At 45.6% G+C, this 23307-nt stretch overlaps 1 protein-coding gene across 25 annotated transcripts in view; it reads left to right on the top strand.

The window, feature by feature from the left end:
* Positions 1-23307, top strand: part of LOC123990888 (neurexin-3b-like) — a 572598-nt gene that overhangs the window by 383879 nt on the left and 165412 nt on the right. The gene's annotated exons all lie outside the window — the stretch shown is intronic.

Below are 23307 nucleotides of genomic sequence, written 5' to 3' on the forward strand. Positions count from 1 at the left end.
GTAGTGTGTTGTTAGAAAGGACTGGATGTAGTGTGTTGTTAGAAAGGACTGGATGTAGCGTGTTGTTAGAAAGGACTGGATGTAGCGTGTTGTTAGAAAGGACTGGATGTAGCGTGTTGTTAGAAATGACTGGATGTAGTGTGTTGTTAGAAAGGACTGGATGTTGCGTGTTGTTAGAAAGGACTGGATAAAGCATGTTGTTAGAAAGGACTGGATGTAGCGTGTTGTTAGAAAGGACTGGATGTAGCGTGTTGTTAGAAAGGACTGGATAAAGCGTGTTGTTAGAAATGACTGGATGTAGCGTGTTGTTAGAAAGGACTGGATGTAGTGTGTTGTTAGAAAGGACTGGATGTAGTGTGTTGTTAGAGTAGCTGCAAAGTTGCTTCAGATGATGTCACTTGCAACTTGGATCTGCAGAAGAAATTGTGTTCACATAGCTTCGTGTGACACAGGCCTAAATCGTCTGGATTCTCATTAGAAACCATCCCCCCCTCCCCCTTCTCCTATTTTCTCTCCTTCTACCCTTCCTACTGCCCTCTGTTCTGGCTTGGGACAGCAAATCAATATTCAGAGCTGTTTTTGCTGCTTAATTATCCGGTTATTCTTAGTTGTTCGCCTGTTCGGCCTCTCATCCTTCTTTTTCCTCTCCTCTTCTCCTATCTCTGTCCCCTTGGCTGAGGTGTTTGTCTTTGTGGAAACAGCTCAGTTCAGTTTGCCAGAGCATGAGAGGAGAGGGGGGAAGAGGGATTCAGTGTTAATGAAGTAACAGAAATCACACTAGGTGACATCCTGCCCCTCTCCCTCTCTCGCTCTTTCACTCCAACACTCTGTTTTGTCTCCTTCCCTTTCTTCCTCCCTCACACACATGAATACACATCCTCCCTCTGATTGATACCTTCCCCCTCTTTCTCTATTGCTTTGTGTCCTACTATTCCAAATTTTTGTTCTTCTTCTTCGTACTTTGCAAATTAGCAAGGGGGCTGAGACACCCAAACTCCCAAAGCCTGCCTCCAAAATCACAGGCAATCTCTCATGTTCCCTTCCTTGGACACTACACTACACACACACACACACACACACACACACACACACACACACACACACACACACACACACACACACACACACACACACACACACACACACACACACACACACACACACACACACACACACACACACACACACACACACACCCTCCCCAAGTCCTACTGGCTAATTAATTATGGTTATGATAATGACCTAATGTAATTATGGTTATGGTGCCAACGGAAAATAAGTTGAACGCATCTTATAATTATCCATTAAATAATTATTCATTTGAACAAACCCCCACTGATTATTGCTCCGTCCTCAATGCAAATTAATGGCGTCTTCGCCCTCTATAAAAAAACATTCTATCACAGTTTAATTTCCCTTTTTATCATCATTTAGATATTCAGCGATTTTTAATTCACCATTTTTTCTTTCTAGAAGTTTTGTAAAGTTTCCACAATCTCTGTGTTCCATATTATGTTCCCTCTTGTCAATTCGAGACGCAGAAACTGAAACAGTCCTCTCAATCAAACGGTTTGTCTTTCATGTGAACCAGAACTCCATGGAGAACAACTGACATTTGCCCCCTGAGGATTGTCTGGGCTGTAGTTCAGCAGTGATTCATCATGGTGAATGTGACTTATTGAGTCCTAAGGTTAGCTAATGGTGCAGAACCAGCCACTTCCTCTCCGAGAACCTCTCTGGGCCGACTGTGACTTGGTGTCGCCTCATCTGTCAACCTGATATACACACAGGAGGATTCTCTTACTACCCTAATGTCCTGCTGCTGTGCTTGCTGTGCCCTGTCATGGGCTGAAATGTGATCATGTTTGCACTCGAGGTGTATGCTTGGCTCTAATTTGATGCATATGACTTTTTCGACTGTATCAGGTCCTCAACACAGCTCACTCTGTCCATAACCGTAGAAAAAGATTGTTCAAGTGTCTTGATAGATATGATCTTATAGTCCAATCGAGGCCAATCTGGCCCTAGCCATTCTCCATCCCTTCTTCACCATCAAAGACTCCTCCTCTCCACTGTCCATTCACTGACGTATTTGCACTCCGAGACGGATCATTGACCTGTCTGATACACAATGACATGCAGAACCATGTCAATGGGGGAGTTTCCCATTAGACTTGATGTGTGTATTGTACTAGCCATGCTGTCACGGTGTTGCCACAGGCTGCCTGTTAGGTTAAGTGGGCTTCACTCATCTCTGCTACACTGATCTTATCGCTGTCTGTCTGTGTGCTCGATCCCATCTCCTCCAAGGCTTTATTTAGTCTAATGTACTGGGTGGTTCGAGCCCTTAATGCTGATTGGCTGACGGCCGTGGTATATCAGACAGTATACCACAGGTATGACAGAACCTTTATTTTTACTGCTTTATAATAGCAATAAGGCTCCTCCTCACACACATATATAAAAGGCTAAGGGCTTTGTCCAGACACTCCGCATTGTGTTGTGCGTAAGAACAGCCCTTTGCCGTGGTATATGTTCTATGTTCATATACCACAACCCCTCCACCCTTATTGCTTAATTAACTGTGTGATTCAGCCGACTTGATGGAACAAGGCCTTCTATGCATGTTAAAGGTATTATGTCTGTGTTAAAAAAAAATTTTTTAAAGCAATATTATTCAAATTCACCTTAGGCTATTCTTGTGTTCTTCTTGATTTATTCACTTAGTGTATTCAGTGTGTATTATTAGTGTATTATTTGCTGTGTATTCTGAACAGATGTAAGACTCTGTGAGCTCATGAAAAGTTGGTTAGAGGATGTGCAATTAATTAAACGGTTTGTTTGTACGTTTGTTCTAACAGTTCTCCTTTAAGATAAAACCAAGTAGACTCCTTCTATTATGAAGGGGCCGGTCGGTAGTCTAGTGGTTAGAGCGTTGGGCCAGTAACTGAAAGGTTGCTGGATGGAATCCCCAAGATGACGAGGTAAAGATCTGTCGTTCTGCCCGAGCAAGACATGGATGTCGATTAAGGCAACCCTCCGCACCTCTCTGAAGGAAGACACATTTCAGATGACGGCATTCAGGTGTAGAACTGACGAGGTGTTTCCCTTTACAGTCCAGTTCAAATGGTCTTCCCAGAACAGAGGGGGACGTATGTGGAAACAGAATAGGCTCTTAGACATATGCAGGTATATTTGCCTCATGCAAAAATATCTTTACGGTTAAATAAATGCCATTTACTTATAAACCACCTTTTCGATTCCTCTGTCTCTCTCCCCTGATAGAGGGAAACAGTACAGTACTTCACCATGGAAGGGTTTGGAATGGTGCATTTCTCTCTGCATTTCATCCTGTCAGTGAGAGAGATTGGGGTACGCTCTCTCCCTCTCCCACCCACTCAGCGCCCAGCTAAAGTAGCTAATGGGTTTGGGGCTCGCCCTGACGCGCTGGCGGGATATTGAGTTGGGACTTCCACCGGTCCCCGAGCAAGCAGACATGCTTGCGGGGCGGCTGAGAGGATCGGAGAATACAGCTAGTCGGGAACATGATATAATTTGAGTGGGCCATGGCAGCACATTGCGACAGCCCTCTAATACAACTAGATACAGCAGCCCCAGACCTCTAATACAACTAGATGCAGCATCCTCAGCCCTCTAATACAACTAGATACAGAAGCCCCAGACCTCTAATACAACTAGATGCAGCATCCTCAGCCCTCTAATACAACTAGATACAGCAGCCCCAGACCTCTAATACAACTAGATGCAGCATCCTCAGCCCTCTAATACAACTAGATACAGCATCCTCAGCCCTCTAATACAACTAAATGCAGCATCCTCAGCCCTCTAATACAACTAGATGCAGCATCCTCAGCCCTCTAATACAACTAGATGCAGCATCCTCAGCCCTCTATTACAACTAGATGCAGCATCCCCAGCCCTCTAATGAAACTAGATGCAGCATCCCCTGCCCTCTAATGCAACTAGATGCAGCATTCCCTGCCCTCTAATACAACTAGATGCAGCATCCCCAGCCCTCTAATACAACTAGATGCAGCACCCCCTGCCCTCTAATACAACTAGATACAGCATCCTCAGCCCTCTAATACAACTAGATACAGCATCCCCAGCCCTCTAATACAACTAGATACAGCATCCTCAGCCCTCTAATACAACTAGATGCAGCATCCTCAGCCCTCTAATGAAACTAGATGCAGCATCCCCAGCCCTCTAATACAACTAGATGCAGCATCCTCAGCCCTCTAATACAACTAGATGCAGCATCCCCAGACCTCTAATACAACTAGATACAGCATCCCCTGCCCTCTAATACAACTAGATACAGCATCCTCAGCCCTCTAATACAACTAGATACAGCATCCCCAGCCCTCTAATACAACTAGATGCAGCATCCCCAGCCCTCTAATACAACTAGATACAGCATCCTCAGCCCTCTAACAACTAGATACAGCATCCACAGCCCTCTAATACAACTAGATGCAGCATCCCCTGCCCTCTAATGCAACTAGATGCAGCATCCCCTGCCCTCTAATGCAACTAGATGCAGCATTCCCTGCCCTCTAATACAACTAGATGCAGCATCCCCAGACCTCTAATACAACTAGATGCAGCATCCCCAGCCCTCTAATACAACTAGATGCAGCATCCTCAGCCCTCTAATACAACTAGATGCAGCATCCCCAGCCCTCTAATACAACTAGATACAGCATCCTCAGCCCTCTAATACAACTAGATGCAGCATCCCCTGCCCTCTAATGCAACTAGATGCAGCATCCCCTGCCCTCTAATACAACTAGATGCAGCATCCCCTGCCCTCTAATGCAACTAGATGCAGCATCCCCTGCCCTCTAATGCAACTAGATGCAGCATTCCCTGCCCTCTAATACAACTAGATGCAGCATCCCCAGACCTCTAATACAACTAGATGCAGCATCCCCAGCCCTCTAATACAACTAGATGCAGCATCCTCAGCCCTCTAATACAACTAAATGCAGCATCCTCAGCCCTCTAATACAACTAGATGCAGCATCCTCAGCCCTCTATTACAACTAGATGCAGCATCCCCAGCCCTCTAATGCAACTAGATGCAGCATCCCCTGCCCTCTAATGCAACTAGATGCAGCATTCCCTGCCCTCTAATACAACTAGATGCAGCATCCCCAGCCCTCTAATACAACTAGATGCAGCACCGCCTGCCCTCTAATACAACTAGATACAGCATCCTCAGCCCTCTAATACAACTAGATACAGCATCCCCAGCCCTCTAATACAACTACATGCAGCATCCCCAGCCCTCTAATACAACTAGATACAGCATCCTCAGCCCTCTAATACAACTAGATGCAGCATCCTCAGCCCTCTAATACAACTAGATGCAGCATCCTCAGCCCTCTAATACAACTAGATGCAGCATCCCCAGCCCTCTAATACAACTAGATGCAGCATCCTCAGCCCTCTAATACAACTAGATGCAGCATTCCCTGCCCTCTAATACAACTACATGCAGCATCCCCAGCCCTCTAATACAACTAGATACAGCATCCTCAGCCCTCTAATACAACTAGATGCAGCATCCTCAGCCCTCTAATACAACTAGATGCAGCATCCCCAGCCCTCTAATACAACTAGATACAGCATCCTCAGCCCTCTAATACAACTAGATACAGCATCCCCAGCCCTCTAATACAACTACATGCAGCATCCCCAGCCCTCTAATACAACTAGATACAGCATCCTCAGCCCTCTAATACAACTACATTTACATTACATTTAAGTCATTTAGCAGACGCTCTTATCCAGAGCGACTTACAAATTGGTGCATTCACCTTATGACATCCAGTGGGACAGTCACTTAACAATAGTGCATCTAAAACTTAGGGGGGGTGGGGTGAGAGGGATTACTTAACCTATCCTAGGTATTCCTTAAAGAGGTGGGGTTTCAGGTGTCTCCGGAAGGTGGTGATTGACTCCGCTGTCCTGGCGTCGTGAGGGAGTTTGTTCCACCATTGGGGGGCCAGGGCAGCGAACAGTTTTGACTGGGCTAGATGCAGCATCCTCAGCCCTCTAATACAACTAGATGCAGCATCCTCAGCCCTCTAATACAACTAGATGCAGCATCCCCAGCCCTCTAATACAACTAGATGCAGCATCCTCAGCCCTCTAATACAACTAGATGCAGCATTCCCTGCCCTCTAATACAACTACATGCAGCATCCCCAGCCCTCTAATACAACTAGATACAGCATCCTCAGCCCTCTAATACAACTAGATGCAGCATCCTCAGCCCTCTAATACAACTAGATGCAGCATCCCCAGCCCTCTAATACAACTAGATGCAGCATCCTCAGCCCTCTAATACAACTAGATGCAGCATTCCCTGCCCTCTAATACAACTAGATGCAGCATCCTCAGCCCTCTAATACAACTAGATGCAGCATCCCCAGACCTCTAATACAACTAGATACAGCATCCCCAGCCCTCTAATACAACTAGATGCAGCATCCCCAGCCCTCTAATACAACTAGATACAGCATCCTCAGCCCTCTAATACAACTAGATACAGCATCCCCAGCCCTCTAATACAACTAGATGCAGCATCCCCTGCCCTCTAATGCAACTAGATGCAGCATCCCCTGCCCTCTAATACAACTAGATGCAGCATCCCCTGCCCTCTAATGCAACTAGATGCAGCATCCCCTGCCCTCTAATGCAACTAGATGCAGCATTCCCTGCCCTCTAATACAACTAGATGCAGCATCCCCAGACCTCTAATACAACTAGATGCAGCATCCCCAGCCCTCTAATACAACTAGATGCAGCATCCTCAGCCCTCTAATACAACTAGATGCAGCATCCCCAGCCCTCTAATACAACTAGATACAGCATCCTCAGCCCTCTAATACAACTAGATACAGCATCCCCTGCCCTCTAATACAACTAGATGCAGCATCCCCTGCCCTCTAATACATCTAGATACAGCATCCCCAGACCTCTAATACAACTAGATGCAGCATCCCCAGACCTCTAATACAACTAGATGCAGCATCCCCAGCCCTCTAATACAACTAGATGCAGCATCCCCTGCCCTCTAATGCAACTAGATGCAGCATCCCCTGCCCTCTAATACAACTAGATGCAGCATCCCCTGCCCTCTAATGCAACTAGATGCAGCATCCCCTGCCCTCTAATACAACTAGATGCAGCATCCCCTGCCCTCTAATGCAACTAGATGCAGCATCCCCTGCCCTCTAATGCAACTAGATGCAGCATTCCCTGCCCTCTAATACAACTAGATGCAGCATCCCCAGACCTCTAATACAACTAGATGCAGCATCCCCAGCCCTCTAATACAACTAGATGCAGCATCCTCAGCCCTCTAATACAACTAGATGCAGCATCCTCAGCCCTCTAATACAACTAGATACAGCAGCCCCAGACCTCTAATACAACTAGATACAGCATCCCCTGCCCTCTAATACAACTAGATGCAGCATCCCCTGCCCTCTAATACATCTAGATACAGCATCCCCAGACCTCTAATACAACTAGATGCAGCATCCCCTGTCCTAGAATTCAACCTTCTTGACACCCTATAATACAGACCATTTTACCGAGCGAACATTATTAGGGATTTAGGCAGTAGGTTAAAGATCCCACTCCCTTGATCTCTGACCTTTGTGTTTATTTCCTCTCAACTCCTTTTATACTGCTGGGTTACACACACACACACATGCTCGAGGCACACACACACTGTAAAAAAATTGTTCCTTCGTCGTACAATTGTAAGTCAACCAGCTGCAACATGATTGTGAGTTTGTTCAAACTGTGAACATTTTGTTTAGCAAATTATACCCTGGAGCTCAGGGAGGCACGACACACCTTCTAAGAGTAGAGTTGTTGAAGAAAACACACCTCTTCTCTGCGTTGCTCTGTCCTACTTATTTTTCTCTATCTGTCTTACATTTTAGTAGACACTCTTTTCCAGAAGCAATTAGGGTTAAGTGCCTTTCTAAAGAGCACCTTGACAGATTTTTCACGTAGTCTGCTCGGGTTTTTGAACCTGCGACCTTTCGGGTGCCTTAACCACTAGGTGCTCTCTCTCTCTCTCTCTCTCTCTCTCTCTCTCTCCTCTCTCTCTCTCTCTCTCTCTCTGTCTCTCTTTCTCTCCCTCCCTCTCTCTCTCTCTCTCTCTCTCTCTCTCTCTCTCTCTCTCTCTCTCTCTCTCTCTCTCTCTCTCTCTCTCTCTCTCTCTCTCTCTCTCTCTCTCTCTCTCTCTCTCTTCTCTCCCTCTCTCTCTCTCTCTCTTCTCTCTCCCTCTCTCTCTCTCTCTCTCTCTCTCTCTCTCTCTCTTTCTCTTTCTCTCTCTCTCTCTCTCTCTCTCTCTCTCTCTCTCTCTCTCTCTCTCTCTGTCTCTCTTTCTCTCTCCCTCTCTCTCTCTCTCTCTCTCTCTCTCTCTCTCTCTCTCTCTCTCTCTCTCTCTCTCTCTCTCTCTCTCTCTCTCTCTCTCTCTCTCTCTCTCTCTCTCTCTCTCTGTCTCTCTGTCTCTCTCTCTCTGTCTCTCTCTTCTCTCTCTCTCTCTCTCTCTCTCTCTCTCTCTCTCTCTCTCTCTCTCTCTCTCTCTCTCTCTCTCTCTCTCTCTCTCTCTCTCTCTCTCTCTTCCTCCCTCTCCTCTCTCTCTCTCTCTCTCTCTGCTCTTCACTCAGTGCTGGATCTAAAAGTACAATCCCACAGACACTCGGATAGACACACACACTTTCCCTCACATATTCAGACACGCTTACACAATCAGATCCCCTCTCTTCCTCACACCTCTCCCCAGCAGGCACACACCATGGAATGAGATCTCACTAGCTTCCCTCCCCCCTACACACACACACACATAACCCTCCGGATATACAGTAACCCAATAAGTCAACACTTAACTTAAAAGCAACCCAACACTTCCCAATTAAAGTTAGTGGGCATTCACTTAAAACATATCACATAGCCTCAAAGAGTCCACATTCAACTCAAATAGACCAGATAAACTTAAATCAACTTTAACCAATATAACCCTCCACATGGTCCCAATTAATTCAGATTCTTGTGAATATGAAAGAGCCAACATACTGAACCTAAAATAATTCATATTAAACTCAAATAGAATTCATAGCCTGGTCCACCTTAAAATCCCTCCAACGGTCCATCTGTCAATAGAGCCCAGGCATTCATTATGTCTAATGTTATATACAGTATGTTACATATATTGTCCATGTGCCTGTCCTGAAGTCACACGCCCTCCCTCAGCGGGGGTGGGATAGGAGGAGCGAGGGAGGGAGGGTGGCAGAGAGGGAGAGAGCAGCGTGCCCACGCACCATGTGTCACTGATGGTATTAATCCCCCATGCACCCAAACATCCCCGGATTTCTTTCTCGTTTTCTCAATCTCACATTACTCTTGTTCACTCTCTCTCTCCCTCATCTCTCTCTCGCTCTCTCTCTTTCTCATTCCTCCTTCTTTTCCTCACTCCTCCTTCTTTTCCTCACTCACTCTCCTCCTTCCCCATGCCAGTACTCAGCTCAGGCTTGGCTGTGTCCGATCTGCAGAGCTGCACTCGTGACGACAGTCTGAATGAATTAAAGCAGTGCTGCCTCCCTCCCTGCTACTGTTCTAGGACACACAGCGGGGAAGTGGCCCCCACCCCTGCTCTCCCTCCCTCCCTCCCTCCCTGCCTCCCTGCCTCCCTCCCTCCCTCCCCGTATCTGGATGGAAGTGACATATGTAGGAGGGAAAGTGATATCCTCTATCCTCTGCCCACACAGCAAACTAAACCTCAGCTGCCTGCATCTCAGACCTGGGTTTCAAATCGTATTTGTTTTCTCTTGAGTATTTGATTGAGCCTTCCTAGAATTCTAGTAAGGCGGGCTTTAAGCTTTTTGGGACTACTCCAATGTTTCCATTGCGCCAGACAAGCTCAGTCAAGTGCAGCTAAAGTGTTTGGGTAAAGAAACACACTAGTTGAAGCCACGTCTACAGCCCAACGAGCTCCTCAGCCATGCCATGCAACGCAGCAGTTTCCAAATGTCAGACTGTCGGATGCGTGTTTGCCTGTTATGTTTGAATGAGTAATTATCTTGTGCTGCAATGGTCCGGCTGACCTTACAGCTCGACGTAGAAATGCTATTTGTTTTGGAACACAATGAAAAAGCCAAAAATGTCAGCTATAGTATTACGCCAATAAGAAGGCCAACAAGAAGCCACTAACAATGTGAATCAATAGTGTCTCTATTGCAATGGCTTGACGTTTCAAACGTTGTTTTCTGCATTTATACTAGTGTCATTTGGTTTGCGTCATTCTCTAAATAAATGTGAGGCCTATTGAACAGAGAAACCACAGTATTGACCATTGGACAGGTGTTGATCAGTAGTTGATCAGTAGTTGATCAGTAGTTCATCCACCCTGTCAGGTATTCGATGATCACTGAGGACATAATCAATGTGTCAGTTCTGTATTGAGCCTGATCTGCGGTGTGAGCTGACCACAGAGGATAGAGCATAGAGAGATGGGCAGAGAGAGAGAGAGGGAAGGCGGGTTGTGTAATGATGTGAAGGATGTTATAATGTTGTTGACTGGGTGTAGGATTATGAACAGTGTTAGATACGCTGTAAAAAGAAAATAATCCCAAAAATATTTTAAAAAACAGAAACGAAAGTTGATTCAACATACAATTGTAACGCAACCAGAGTTTGCGCAACAAAAATGTGGAGCAAGTTTGTGTGTGAAAACTGTTGAGCAAACTCACAACCCTATTGCAGCTGTTTGACTTACAATTGTACGCTGAATCAATATATATATATATATATATATATATATATATATATATATATATATATATATATATATATATATATATATATATATATATATATATATATATATATATATACTGTGTATTATTTTTTACAGTGTAGTATTGACAGGATATGTAAGAAGAATATCCTGTTATTGTGGACAGGGCGTTAGACTATGAACGGTGTTATATGTTGTGGACAGGATATGAGGTCGTGGACAGGATATGAACTGTGTTATATGTTATGGTCAGGATGAGGGATTGGGTAACGATGCACATGGTATTAGATATTGAATGGAAATGGAACGTGTAATATGTTGCGGACAGGATATGAGGTTGTGTAAGAAGAATATGAGCCTTGTTGATGAGGAGCAAAAATGGCAGTGGTGCCAGACTGCAACCCACGCTCCTGTCTAGTCTGATATATCATCCTCTTAGATATGGATGCTTATGGCTTGGGTGATATACTGTATACCGGGGTATTAAGACACATTTTGGGTTGCCCCCCCCCTTATAAGTTAACTATCTAAGATATGCCAAATAAATGACTCTATATCTAGTTCAAGGCTCAAGCTGTGCATTTGGTTAGCTAACTCATTAACATGCTAAGTGGCTATATGGCAAGAGCAAACTTCTTGGTTACAGCAGAGACAATCAAGATCCATATCGTTCTTGTGTGATTCTGACTCCTACTCTGTCTGCAGTGTATCAGCTTCTGTCTGTCTGTCTGTCTGTCTGTCTGTCTGTCTGTCTGTCTGTCTGTCTGTCTGTCTGTCTGTCTGTCTGTCTGTCTGTCTGTCTGTCTGTCTGTCTGTCTGTCTGTCTGTCTGTCTGTCTGTCTGTCTGTCTGTCTGTCTGTCTGTCTGTCTGTCTGTCTGTCTGTCTGTCTGTCTGTCTGTCTGTCTGTCTGTCTGTCTGTCTGTCTGTCTGTCTGTCTGTCTGTGCCTGTGTGTCTGCCAGAGCATGTTAATATGCACATTTCTGTACCGCGTGACCTTGTGCCCATCATTTAGCCAGGAGCAGTTCACTGTCCTGTCATGCGGAAATCTCCATAGGATGGCTGCTGCTCCACACACACACACACACACACACACACACACACACACACACACACACACACACACACACACACACACACACACACACACACACACACACACACACACACACACACACACACACACACACACACACACACACACACACACACACACACACACACACACACGTGCACGCGCACCCGCGGATTTGATAGAGAAACACAAGGACATGTACAGTTACTTTATATATAGCTACTCTGATATTCACAAATAGGGTCTGGAAAAAAGCAACTTCTGCGCCAAAACAAACTATTGACCAGCATCTCCCAGCAGATGCTGATTGGTGGAACAAGATACAACAATCCAACCAAAATATGTCTCAGTAAGAGACACAGTGAGAGGCGTAGCAGCTGTGTTACATGCACACATACACACACACGCACACACGCACACACACACACACACACACACACTCAATATTTCGGAAACACCACAGGCCACAGTGGGAGTCTGAGTGGCTGTGTTACATGCTCCCATGCTGTGACGGCTAGACCTCTGGGGTACGCTGCTATTTTGGCTGCGCTCGGAAACCATCTGAAACACTGCTGAAACGAGGACAAAACAAATGCAGAATGCATATGCATCAAAACCATTACAATACAGACAAATGGGTCACACTTTGAACTTGAACTTTGAGGCTAAATGAAGCCTTCGTAAACTCTTTATAAAGCCTATGTAGACAGCCAGGTCTCCCGTGATACAAGTCAGTATTCGACGTCCATCCATGTCTGAGGACGTCAGGAGATGATGTGTAAACTGGCCACTTAGGGTAACAGTGAGCTCTGTTACCTTCAAGTAGGCTTCGATTCTGGACGGGGATGGTGGATAGACTTAAGGCTGCAAGTTAAAGGTTGCAAGTTCAAATATATTGTTTTTGAGATTTTTGTTTTGAGCCTATCCCAAACCTCAACCCTTACCTCAATCATTTGGAGTTAATACCCACCTTAAGATTTCAGATTTAATGCCTAAACTTAACCCTAACCTTAATATTCTGAGTTAACGCTCAAACTTAAACTTAAGAACTTTGAAATTTGACGTTTGCAACAACTTCTAAATTTGACGTTTGAGAAACATTGGCGAACGTCTAATTCTGACGTGAGACTGTGAGAGCTAGTTGTATATAGATGCCTCAGAAATCAATCACGAGCAAATATCGTCTATGTAGTGTTTATTAATACTTTATGAATGCTTAATAACAAAGTCATGAACGTACTGCATATCAACTACTCACAGTAAAAATGGATCACTAGATCAATTAAGGCAAGATTAGTCATCTATCTTGCTTATTAACCTATGTTGCTGGGGTGTGATGTATGTTTGCTGTGTGAGGCCAAGGTGGAGACAAAGTACAGTTCTCTGCGGCAGAGTTTCCAGATGGCCCATTGATTTGATGCTAGGCTGGACTGAAGTGAGTGGGCGATGGCAAAGAACATTGCGCGTGTATGTGTGTGTGTGTGTGTGTGTGTGTGTGTGTGTGGTGGGTACCGAGCTCATGTAGACATCAAAGCCAGACACGTTGCCCCCGCCAACCCCGCCAGCGCCAGCCACTGTGCCAACGTACACACACACACACACACACACACACACACACACACACACACACACACACACACACACACACACACACACACACACACACACACACACACACACACACACACACACACACACACACACACACACACACACACACACACACAGTGCAGAGGTATGCAGATACACTGGGTCTAATGTGACCTCTGATGTTACAGTGCTGGTACAGAGTGTGATAGTTAGTTCTGAGCAGTAAGAAGCAGAAAGCACTGATGAGAACTATCGGATACACTTCTGAGTGAATTCACATTGAAGCAAGCTGTTAACTTCATAGCTCTAGCAATGTTGCCCAATTAAGCATTCCTTGTAAGTCAACCTAATTATTTCAGGACACACCATTTCTTAGGGTTGAGCAGTGTGCGTTGTTTTGTTGTTCATGGATAGAAATGTGGTATTATTTCATCCTTTCCCAAACCCGCTATTCTAGTATTGAGCCGTCAGAGCGCCACAAACAGACTGCACTATACTGTGTTCGCCCTCCATTCATTCCCACTGTTTGCTGTGGCTTGTATTCAGCAGTCAGCCCTCATCTGTGCTCCTTCAATGCTGCGCCTTTGAGCTAGGAGCCAGAATGTCATTTTAAAGCAGAGAGTGAGATGAACATAAAGGCTCTTTTCCAGCCCAGAGTGTCAGACCCAAAGCCCCTGAGGGGAGATAGCTCTTTCAAACACATTTTCAAACACTTACACACAGGCATACTGACAAACGCTTATGCACGCTCACAGGCGCGCGCACACACGCACACTATTTTGCAATAACATTCAGTTTGTCATGAATATGCCACGTAATGTCTATTTAACTGGGCCCAAATGTCTAGTTAGACTCATGTTGGAGAGAAATAAGTGCCTATAAGTGCATGCAGGCATACACACACACACGCACACGCACACACACACACACACACACGCACACGCACACGCACACGCACCCGCACCCGCACACGCACATGCACACGCACGCGCACGCACACACACACACACACACACACACACACACACACACACACACACACACACACACACACACACACACACACACACACACACACACACACACACACACACACACACACACACACACACACACACACAAGCGCACACACACACACACTATTTGGCAATAACATTCAGTTTGTCATGAATATGCCACATAATGTCTAGTTAGAATCTTGTTGGAGAGAAATAAGTACCTATCATGGAATCCCCATGTCCCTCTACAGAGCTCTGGTGGAGTGGAGGCACTATGTCCAAAGTCTCCCTGTGTGCTTGTTAGGCGCCAATTTCCGTTTCTATAGCTGGACCTCGAGTACTAGAGAGGTGCAGATAGATGTCAGGAGGAAGACAGAAAGAGGTGCCTTGTTTCGGCTGAGCTAGCCGATGGCCTTGTTAGATGGGGTACTTAACGGACTCTCATGGTTTTATATCACGTCATTGCTTCATTATCAAGTGTTGACTGATGGCTGATTCCTGCAAGGTAATGTGGTCTCTTTGCCGTTCCGCCATTTTCTACCCTTTGTGTTGTTTTCCTTCCGGCTATAATTGACTGGACAGTTCTCTTTGTAGAACTTTATGTTATACCATTGACACAAGCAGGCTAGATGGCAATAAAATACAAACCTCCCACTCCATTCAGGACTCTAGTGAGGGTGTTACTATCATTTTAAAGGCCATAGTTGAATGGGAATCTACTTCAAAACTGAACAAGCTACTAAAATGCAGGTAGATGGGAGACACTTGATGGAAATCCTTGATAGTAAAAGCAATAGTTGATCGAGTTGTGAACATCCAGATGCATAGCACCAGACTAACGCTCATTATAAACTGGGCGGTTCGAGCCCTGAATGCTGATTGGCTGACAGCCACTGTACATCCGACCGTATACCATGGGAATGACAAAACATGTATTTTTACTGCTCTAATTATATTGGTAACCAGTTTATAATCGCAATAAGATACCTCGGCGGTTTATGGTGTATGGCCAATGTACCACGGCTAAGGGCTATATCCAGGCTCTCCGCGTTGCGTCGGCAATAAGAACAGCCCTTAGCCGTGGTATATTGGCCGTATACCACACCCCCTCGGGCCTTATTGCTTAAGTATATCATGGCTGAGCTTTCAAAGGTCAAACAACCTTCTTCAAAGCACCACAGATCCAAGGATTGCTGGATAGGGCACAGTAATACAATAGTGTTGTGGGACATTAGTGGGAGTGGGACAATGACACATTAGTGGAGTAGTGAATGGTCTACAGGGGATAGGTAGGAAAGGTCAGTGTGACAGAGATGGCTCCACCTCCGATGCAAGGACATAGTGGACACACACACACACACACACACACACACACACACACACACACACACACACACACACACACACACACACACACACACACACACACACACACACACACACACACACACACACACACACACACACACACACACACACACACACACACACACACACACACACACACACACACACACACACACACACACACAGGAGTGTCAGGGCTGTGAGCCAGGCAGGAAGAGATAGCCCTACTACTCAATTGTAGCCAGAGGCTTACCTGGAGCTGTGGGAATAGGAGAGAGAGAGAACAGTTGAAGGTCTCCACATCTATCCTCCTTGCTTCCTTTATCTTCCTCCTCCACTCTCTCTTGTTCTCAGTCACCTACATGTCTCTCTCTCTCTCTCTCTCTCTCCCTCCCTCTCTCTCTCTCTCTCTCTCTCTCTCTCTCTCTCTCTCTCTCTCTCTCTCTCTCTCTCTCTCTCTCTCTCTCTCTCACCCTCTCTCTCTCTCTCTCTCTCTCTCTCTCTCTCTCTCTCCTCTCTCTCTCTCTCTCTCCTCTCTCTCTCTCTCTCTCTCTCTCTCTCTCTCTCTCTCTCTCTCTCTCTCTCTCTCTCTCTCTCTCTCTCTCTCCCTCTATCTCTCTCTGTCTCTCTCCCTCTTTCTCTCCCTCTCTCTCTCTCTGTCTCTCTCTCTCTCTCTCTCTCTCTCTCTCTCTCTCTCTCTCTCTCTCTCTCTCTCTCTCTCTCTCTCTCTCTCTCTCTCTCTCTCTCTCTCTCTCTCTCTTTCCCTCTCTCTCGCTCTCTTTCCCTCTGTCAGCTGTGAGCTCCCAAACCCCACTTTTCATTTTCCTCTTTCATTCCGTTTCATATCAAAATCAATACTTAGATTCTTAGATTTCTCCCTGCAATATTTTTCTGTTGTGGGCTGAACAACTTCAATGCAGTTGAGTCTCTGCTCTCCCTGGAGTGGGTCTGGGGCTTTCAAAGGGCTGACTGCAACTGAATGTCAATAGTATTGAGTGGGCAACAACCACCCAACCAATCTATTTATCTATTTTCCAAGTGGAAAATAATTGACTTCTTTATAGAGGCAATGCATCATCCTTCAGCTTAATTTTTTTTGTATAAATAAGTAATAAACACACAATCACACACACACACACACACACACACACTGTGAGGACTGCAAGGACTGTGAGGACTGTGAGGACTATGAGGGGACCCATCCCCTGGCTGGGTTCTAGAAGCGTTAATAGTTTTAGCTATTCATTTGCATGTAGAATGGAGCTAATAAAGGCTGCTTAGAGAATACGTTGTCCCATCAGCCCTGGTTACACTCCCTTCTCAGGTGTGTCTCCAAATAATAGGCTTTTATAGCTGTGGGGAAACACGCATAACTTTACATCACTCAGTTGCTGGCACACATACACATGCCCCACCCAGCCAGTCCCACTCATAACATAAGCACCGTATGAATATGTACTGTATAATTGCCCCAATGCAGTGGTAATGATGGAGAAGATGGAGGTAAAATATTGGGGGTGAGGGGGGGGGGTGTTGCATGTCTTTCATCAAAGAGAATTAACGTCTCATAATGGAGGCAAAAAGCACCCTTGGGCAGGAGAGAGAGAGAAGGAGAAAAAGAGAGAGAGAGAGAGAGGGGAATATTGGAAGGGGAGTTTTAGCTGGGGAGGTCGTGGCTGGTCCAATCAACTTGTCAAAAAGGTCTGATTAAATTCGAAATGAGATGGTCATTAAGAGGGAAACGGAGGAAATAGCTGCTGCCTTAATTCCCATAAACCAAGCCAGACCAAGTCCACTCACTGTGGCCCCTTATGACCAGGGATCCCACACTGTACACTGCTAGCTGCCCAGTGACGCAAGCCTACCAGACGAGCTAATTGCCTTCTAATTGCCTTCTATGCTCGCTTCGAGCCAAGCAACACTGAACCATGCATGAGAGCACCAACTGTTCCATATGTCTGTGTGATCACGCTGTCCGTAGATGATGTGAGTAAGACGTTTAAACAGGTTAACATCCACAAGGCTGCAGGGCCAGACAGACTACCAGGACATGCACTCAAGAGCGTGCCCGGACCAGCTGGCAAGTGTACTCCCTGACCCAGTCTGTAATACCTACATGTTTCAAGCAGACCACCATAGTCTCTGTGCCCAAGAACGCCAAGGTAACCTGTCTAAATGACTAGTGCACCGTACGCGTCCTGACACAATCTCTATTGCCATTTCTTACTTGGACAAAAGGAGCACCTAAGTAAGAATGCTGCTGATTGACAGCTCAGCATCTAACAGGATAGTGCCTTCCAAGCTCATCACTAAGCTAAGGACCCTGGGACTGATCACCTCCCTCTGCAACTGATGATGAGACAACCTATAGGGAGGAGGTCAGAGACCTGACAGTGAGGTGCCAGGACAACAACCTCTCCCTCTATGTCAGCAAGACAAAGGAGCTGATTATGGACTACAGGAAACGGCGGGCCGAGCACGCTCCCATTAAAATTGATGGGGTTGTAGTGGATTCTGACTGGCTGCATCACTGCCTGGTATGGCAACTGCTTGGCATTCGACCACAAGGCGCTACAGAGGGTAGTGTGTATGGCCCAATACATCACCGGGGGCAAGCTTACTGCCAACCAAGGCCTATATACTAGGTGGTGTCAGAGGAAGGCCCTAACAATTCTATCAAACTCCAGCCACCCAAGTCATAGACTGCTCCCTCTACTACCGCACGGCAAGTGGTACCGATGCACCAAGTCTGGAACAAATAGGACCCTGAACAGCTGCTACCCCCAAGCCATAAGACTGCTAAATAGTTAGGTGAATCTGCATTGCTGTTTATTTTTTTACTCATCACAAACGCTGCTGCTACCGTTTACTCTCTGTCACTCTACTCTTAGTTATATGTACAAATCTACCTCAATTACCTTACACCCCTGTCCTTTCTCTCCGCATTGTTGGGAAGGGCCTGTGAATAAGCATTTTACTGTATAGGCACAGAAGAGCGATAAAGAGCAGACAGTGGTAGGCCTTATATTACATCCAACATCCTTCATCCTCCCACTCAGTGTACTGTCTGTATGTTCTAGATCAGGTATATTCAACTCTGGACCCTACGAGGTCCGGAGCCTGCTGGTTTTCTGTTCTACCTAATATTCAATTGCACACACCTGGTGTCCCAAGTCTAAATCAGCCCCTGATTAGAGGGGAACTTGGGAGAAAAACATGCATTGGATATGACTTTGACGTCCAGAGTTGGGTTTGAGGGTTCTAGATATTCCACATATTCAGCCTCACTGATGCTCTTCCCCTGACTGCGTTTTCAGCCTCTGCCTCTGTAACCTCTCCTCCTTCCCAGCCCTCTTCCTCCCCTCCTCCCTAACCATCTCTCCCTCCTCGTTGGCAGATGTAAAGTCATAATCTGAAGGGTGAGAAAAGCCCTGTTAGTAATCCCCCTACTCTTGCTGTCTGTTCTCGTGGGAGCCCTCTCTGCATCAGCATAATCAAATCAAGTTTCAAATGTATTTATGTAGTCCTTCTTACATCAGCTGATATCTCAAAGTGCTGTACAGAAACCCAGCCTAGAACCCCAAACAATAGACAATGGTCTATTGATTTATTGGCCAACTCCAAGTCATCTATTTATCCCCTCAACCAGCACAGAAGAAAGTAGGACAAATGCAATCTTCATTTAATGAATTAAAATGCCTGTGTTTGTATGGCATGTTGACTGGAACAAAGATCTCTCACACGTTTCGACTGCATGGCCTTCGTCAGCGGTTGAAGAGTACGCAAATGGATTGGAAATGACAACACAATGCATAAATCAGGAGGCTGCTATTACTACATGTCATTGTGTCAGTAAAGCTAAGGCCAACCTCACTCATCACTTGTTATTTTATATCTTTTAAAGAGCTACGTTGGAATTCACTAAAGGGACTTTATATTTGACTAAAGTGGGTTGCAGAGTTGAGAGTCACCACCACCGGCAAAATACGGCTTTCCGGCTCAGGAGGAGTTAATTGTGAGTTTGAACTTAAGTGAACATTTAATACAGCCATTTTATATCAACCCCAGGCTACATCGGAGACGGGAGGATTAGTATTAAAGTGATTTGATTAAAGTGTTTGGTTAAAAAGAAAAGGAGAGACGCTCGCTGCCTGTTGGATATCCTTCCTGTGTGAATCAGTGGCACCTCCCAAATGGCACTCTATTCCCTTAATAGTGTGCTACTTTTGACCTGATATGATCTGATTGGCTGATATGGACTTACTGTAATTAGGTGGGCTGCTCAGAGGCAAGGAACGAAAGGATGAATGAAGGAATGAGTAACGTCATTGTTGCATTTGTTTGGTTGTTGCTGTTGAGATGAGATGAGATAGAACACACTCGGTTGGTTTCAAAGGACACATTTTTCCAGGAAAACAACTTCTGATTACACGATAATCCGGGAAAACAGTTTGTGAAATTAGTGATGCAGTGTTTGTTACACAAATCTCTCCAGCGTTGCAGTTCTTGACACACTCAAACCGGTGCACCTGGCACCTACTACCATATCCCGATCAGAAGCACTTCAATCTTTTGTCTTGCCCATTCACCCTCTGAATGACACACATACCTTCTTTAACCTGTCTCCCCTACATCTACTGATTGAAGTGAATTTAACAAGTGACATCAATAAGGAATCCTAGCTTTCACCTGGATCCAGCTGGTCAGTCTATGTCATGGAAAGAGCAGGTGTTCCTAATGTCTTTGTAAAGTCATTGTAAAGTACCAGGCAAAAGTTTGGACACACCTTCTCATCCAAGGGTTTTTCTTTATTTTGACTAGTTTCTACATTGTAGATTAATAGTGAAAACATCAGAACTATGGAATCATGTAGTAACCAAAGAAGTGGTAACAAATAATAATATATTTTAGATTTTAGATTATTGAAAGTAGCCACCCGTTGCCTTGATGACAGCTTTGCACACTCTTGGCATTCTCTCAACCAGCTTCATGAGGTAGTCACCTGGAATGCATTTCAATTAACATGCGTGCCTTGTTAGAAGTTAATTTCACGGAATTTCTTTCTCAAACAGAAAAAGCTCCTTTGAATATTCTAAACATACAATATCTGGCCTGAGAGCCCACCTCGTAGTGTATCTTCCACCACCCGTTTGTTGGAGTGAAGCAGTGCATGTTGGGCTGTGAGGCAGTTCGTTGTCATATTTCTCTTTGTTTCTTCCGAGCGCCGTCACATTAACACTTCATTTTTTTCTGTAATTATAGTGGTGTAGCTGTGTGGCTACGCGCCACTACCCTGGCTCCTTCCCTCCATCCATCCCTCCCTCCCTGCCCCCCCCCCCCATCCCAGCACTCAGCCCTCCCTGCTCCACTGCACTCCACTACTGGCTGCCAATTAACAAAGCAATCAGCTCACTGGGCAATGGAAATGCATTGAATGTAAATATTTGATGTGGGCTATCTTTATGGACGCTCAGTGATATTGCCCCATATGGACACAAGCATACATGTGATGGTACACACATAGAGACACGGACACACAGAGGCACACAGACAGACACACACACACACACACACACATACACAAGTTAAGTTGGCACTCAGTTAAGATGCGGCTGTCTGAACTACTTTAGGATACTTTCAGAACTCCTTTCTAAGTGTTTTCATGGTGTGCCCTGGCACATTTAGTCTGCCGCATTTGATAGGAGGTTACAGATTGACGTGTTGAATTGATCAAGGTAATGTGAAATTTGACAGGGCACAAATGTTATTTTTTGAAAAGCTTTGATGTCGAGGGTGCTTAAAAGTAGACGCTCGCGTTGTAACGGCAGCAACCTGTCTGACCTTTTCTCTCTCCTGTTGTCTGATCTTTATCCTGTCAATACCATCACATCTCTGTCTCTACACCATACCCACAGTGTGCTGAGACAGAATGGAGTCTCAAATCAACCCTAGTCTAATGTTAAGACTATACAGAATTCACTAACTCTACTGGGCTCGAACCACGCAGTTTATAATGAGTATTAGTGCCGCTCTTTGAGATGATTACACACAGTCACTCAACACGTGAGCCTTTGCCTCACAGTTCCTCCAGGGATAAGTTGTATGCCCTGCTCTTCCCTCTCCTCAACTCCCCTCTTGCCTTTAGATACCCGACAGTTGTATGCACACAGCAGTCGTGCCCTTATATACCCCAGTGCCTATGGTGGTGTGCATTTCCCTGCTGAGCCCGGCCTCCGTCTGTCTGAAGCATTACTAAACCAATTCATCACCCTGTCAATCACTCAATCAGCATCCCGCTATCTCTCCTTCACTCCTTCTCCTCTTTCACTCCTTCATCTTGTCAACTGCTCTCATCATCTAAGACCCCTGCTGAGACTACCAGCACAAGACAGACAGGATTCTGATGGATTTAAGAATGACGGAGGGAGGGAGGGAGGGAGGGAGGGAGGGAGGGAGGGAGGGAGGGAGGGAGGGAGGGAGGGAGGGAGGGTGGGAGGGAGGGAGGGAGGGAGGGTGTGACATGCATTGATGTGGAAATTGTTTCTGAAATGTTACAAAGACCAAGAGAAGGGCAAGATGGGGAGAGAGTTTTTGGGATGGGAGATTGATGGTTTTGAGGATGCTGTTTGGATCGTACAGTTTTTTTGGTTTGGTTTTGTGCGTCATGATGTCAGGATCAGGGTGGAGTAGCTGTTGTCATGACGTTGTCTGTAAGCAGCAGAATGTACCTGTCAGTTTAGGTCAATGCAAACAGCGTGTTTTGTGTCTGACTTGTCAGACCCCTTTGTCTATTTTCTGTGGCTTATTGGACATGTCAGTGTCACTTTGTTTTCCTACTAAAATAAAGAGTAATATTGCTATGAAACAGGTAAGTGTTGGATTCTCTCACACCCAACACAGGAGAACACATACCCCAACGTAGCCAACACAGGAGAACACATACTCCAACGTAGCCAACACAGGAGAACACATACCCCAACGTAGCCAACACAGGAGAACACATACTCCAACGTAGCCAACACAGGAGAACACATACCCCAACGTAGCCAACACAGAAGAACACATACCCCAACGTAGCCAACACAGAAGAACACATACCCCAACGTAGCCAACACAGGAGACCACATACCCAAACATGGCCAACACAGAAGAACACATACCCCAACGTAGCCAACACAGGAGAACACATACCCCAACGTAGCCAACACAGGAGAACACATACCCCAACGTAGCCAACACAGGAGAACACATACCCCAACGTAGCCAACACAGGAGAACACATACCCCAACGTAGCCAACACAGGAGAACACATACCCCAACGTAGCCAACACAGGAGAACACATACCCCAACGTAGCCAACACAGAAGAACACATACCCCAACGTAGCCAACACAGAAGAACACATACCCCCCAAACAGAAGTAACGTAGCCAACACAGAAGAACACAT

Source organism: Oncorhynchus gorbuscha, linkage group LG12 (assembly GCF_021184085.1).
Source record: "Oncorhynchus gorbuscha isolate QuinsamMale2020 ecotype Even-year linkage group LG12, OgorEven_v1.0, whole genome shotgun sequence".
NCBI classification, from domain to species: Eukaryota; Metazoa; Chordata; class Actinopteri; order Salmoniformes; family Salmonidae; genus Oncorhynchus; species Oncorhynchus gorbuscha.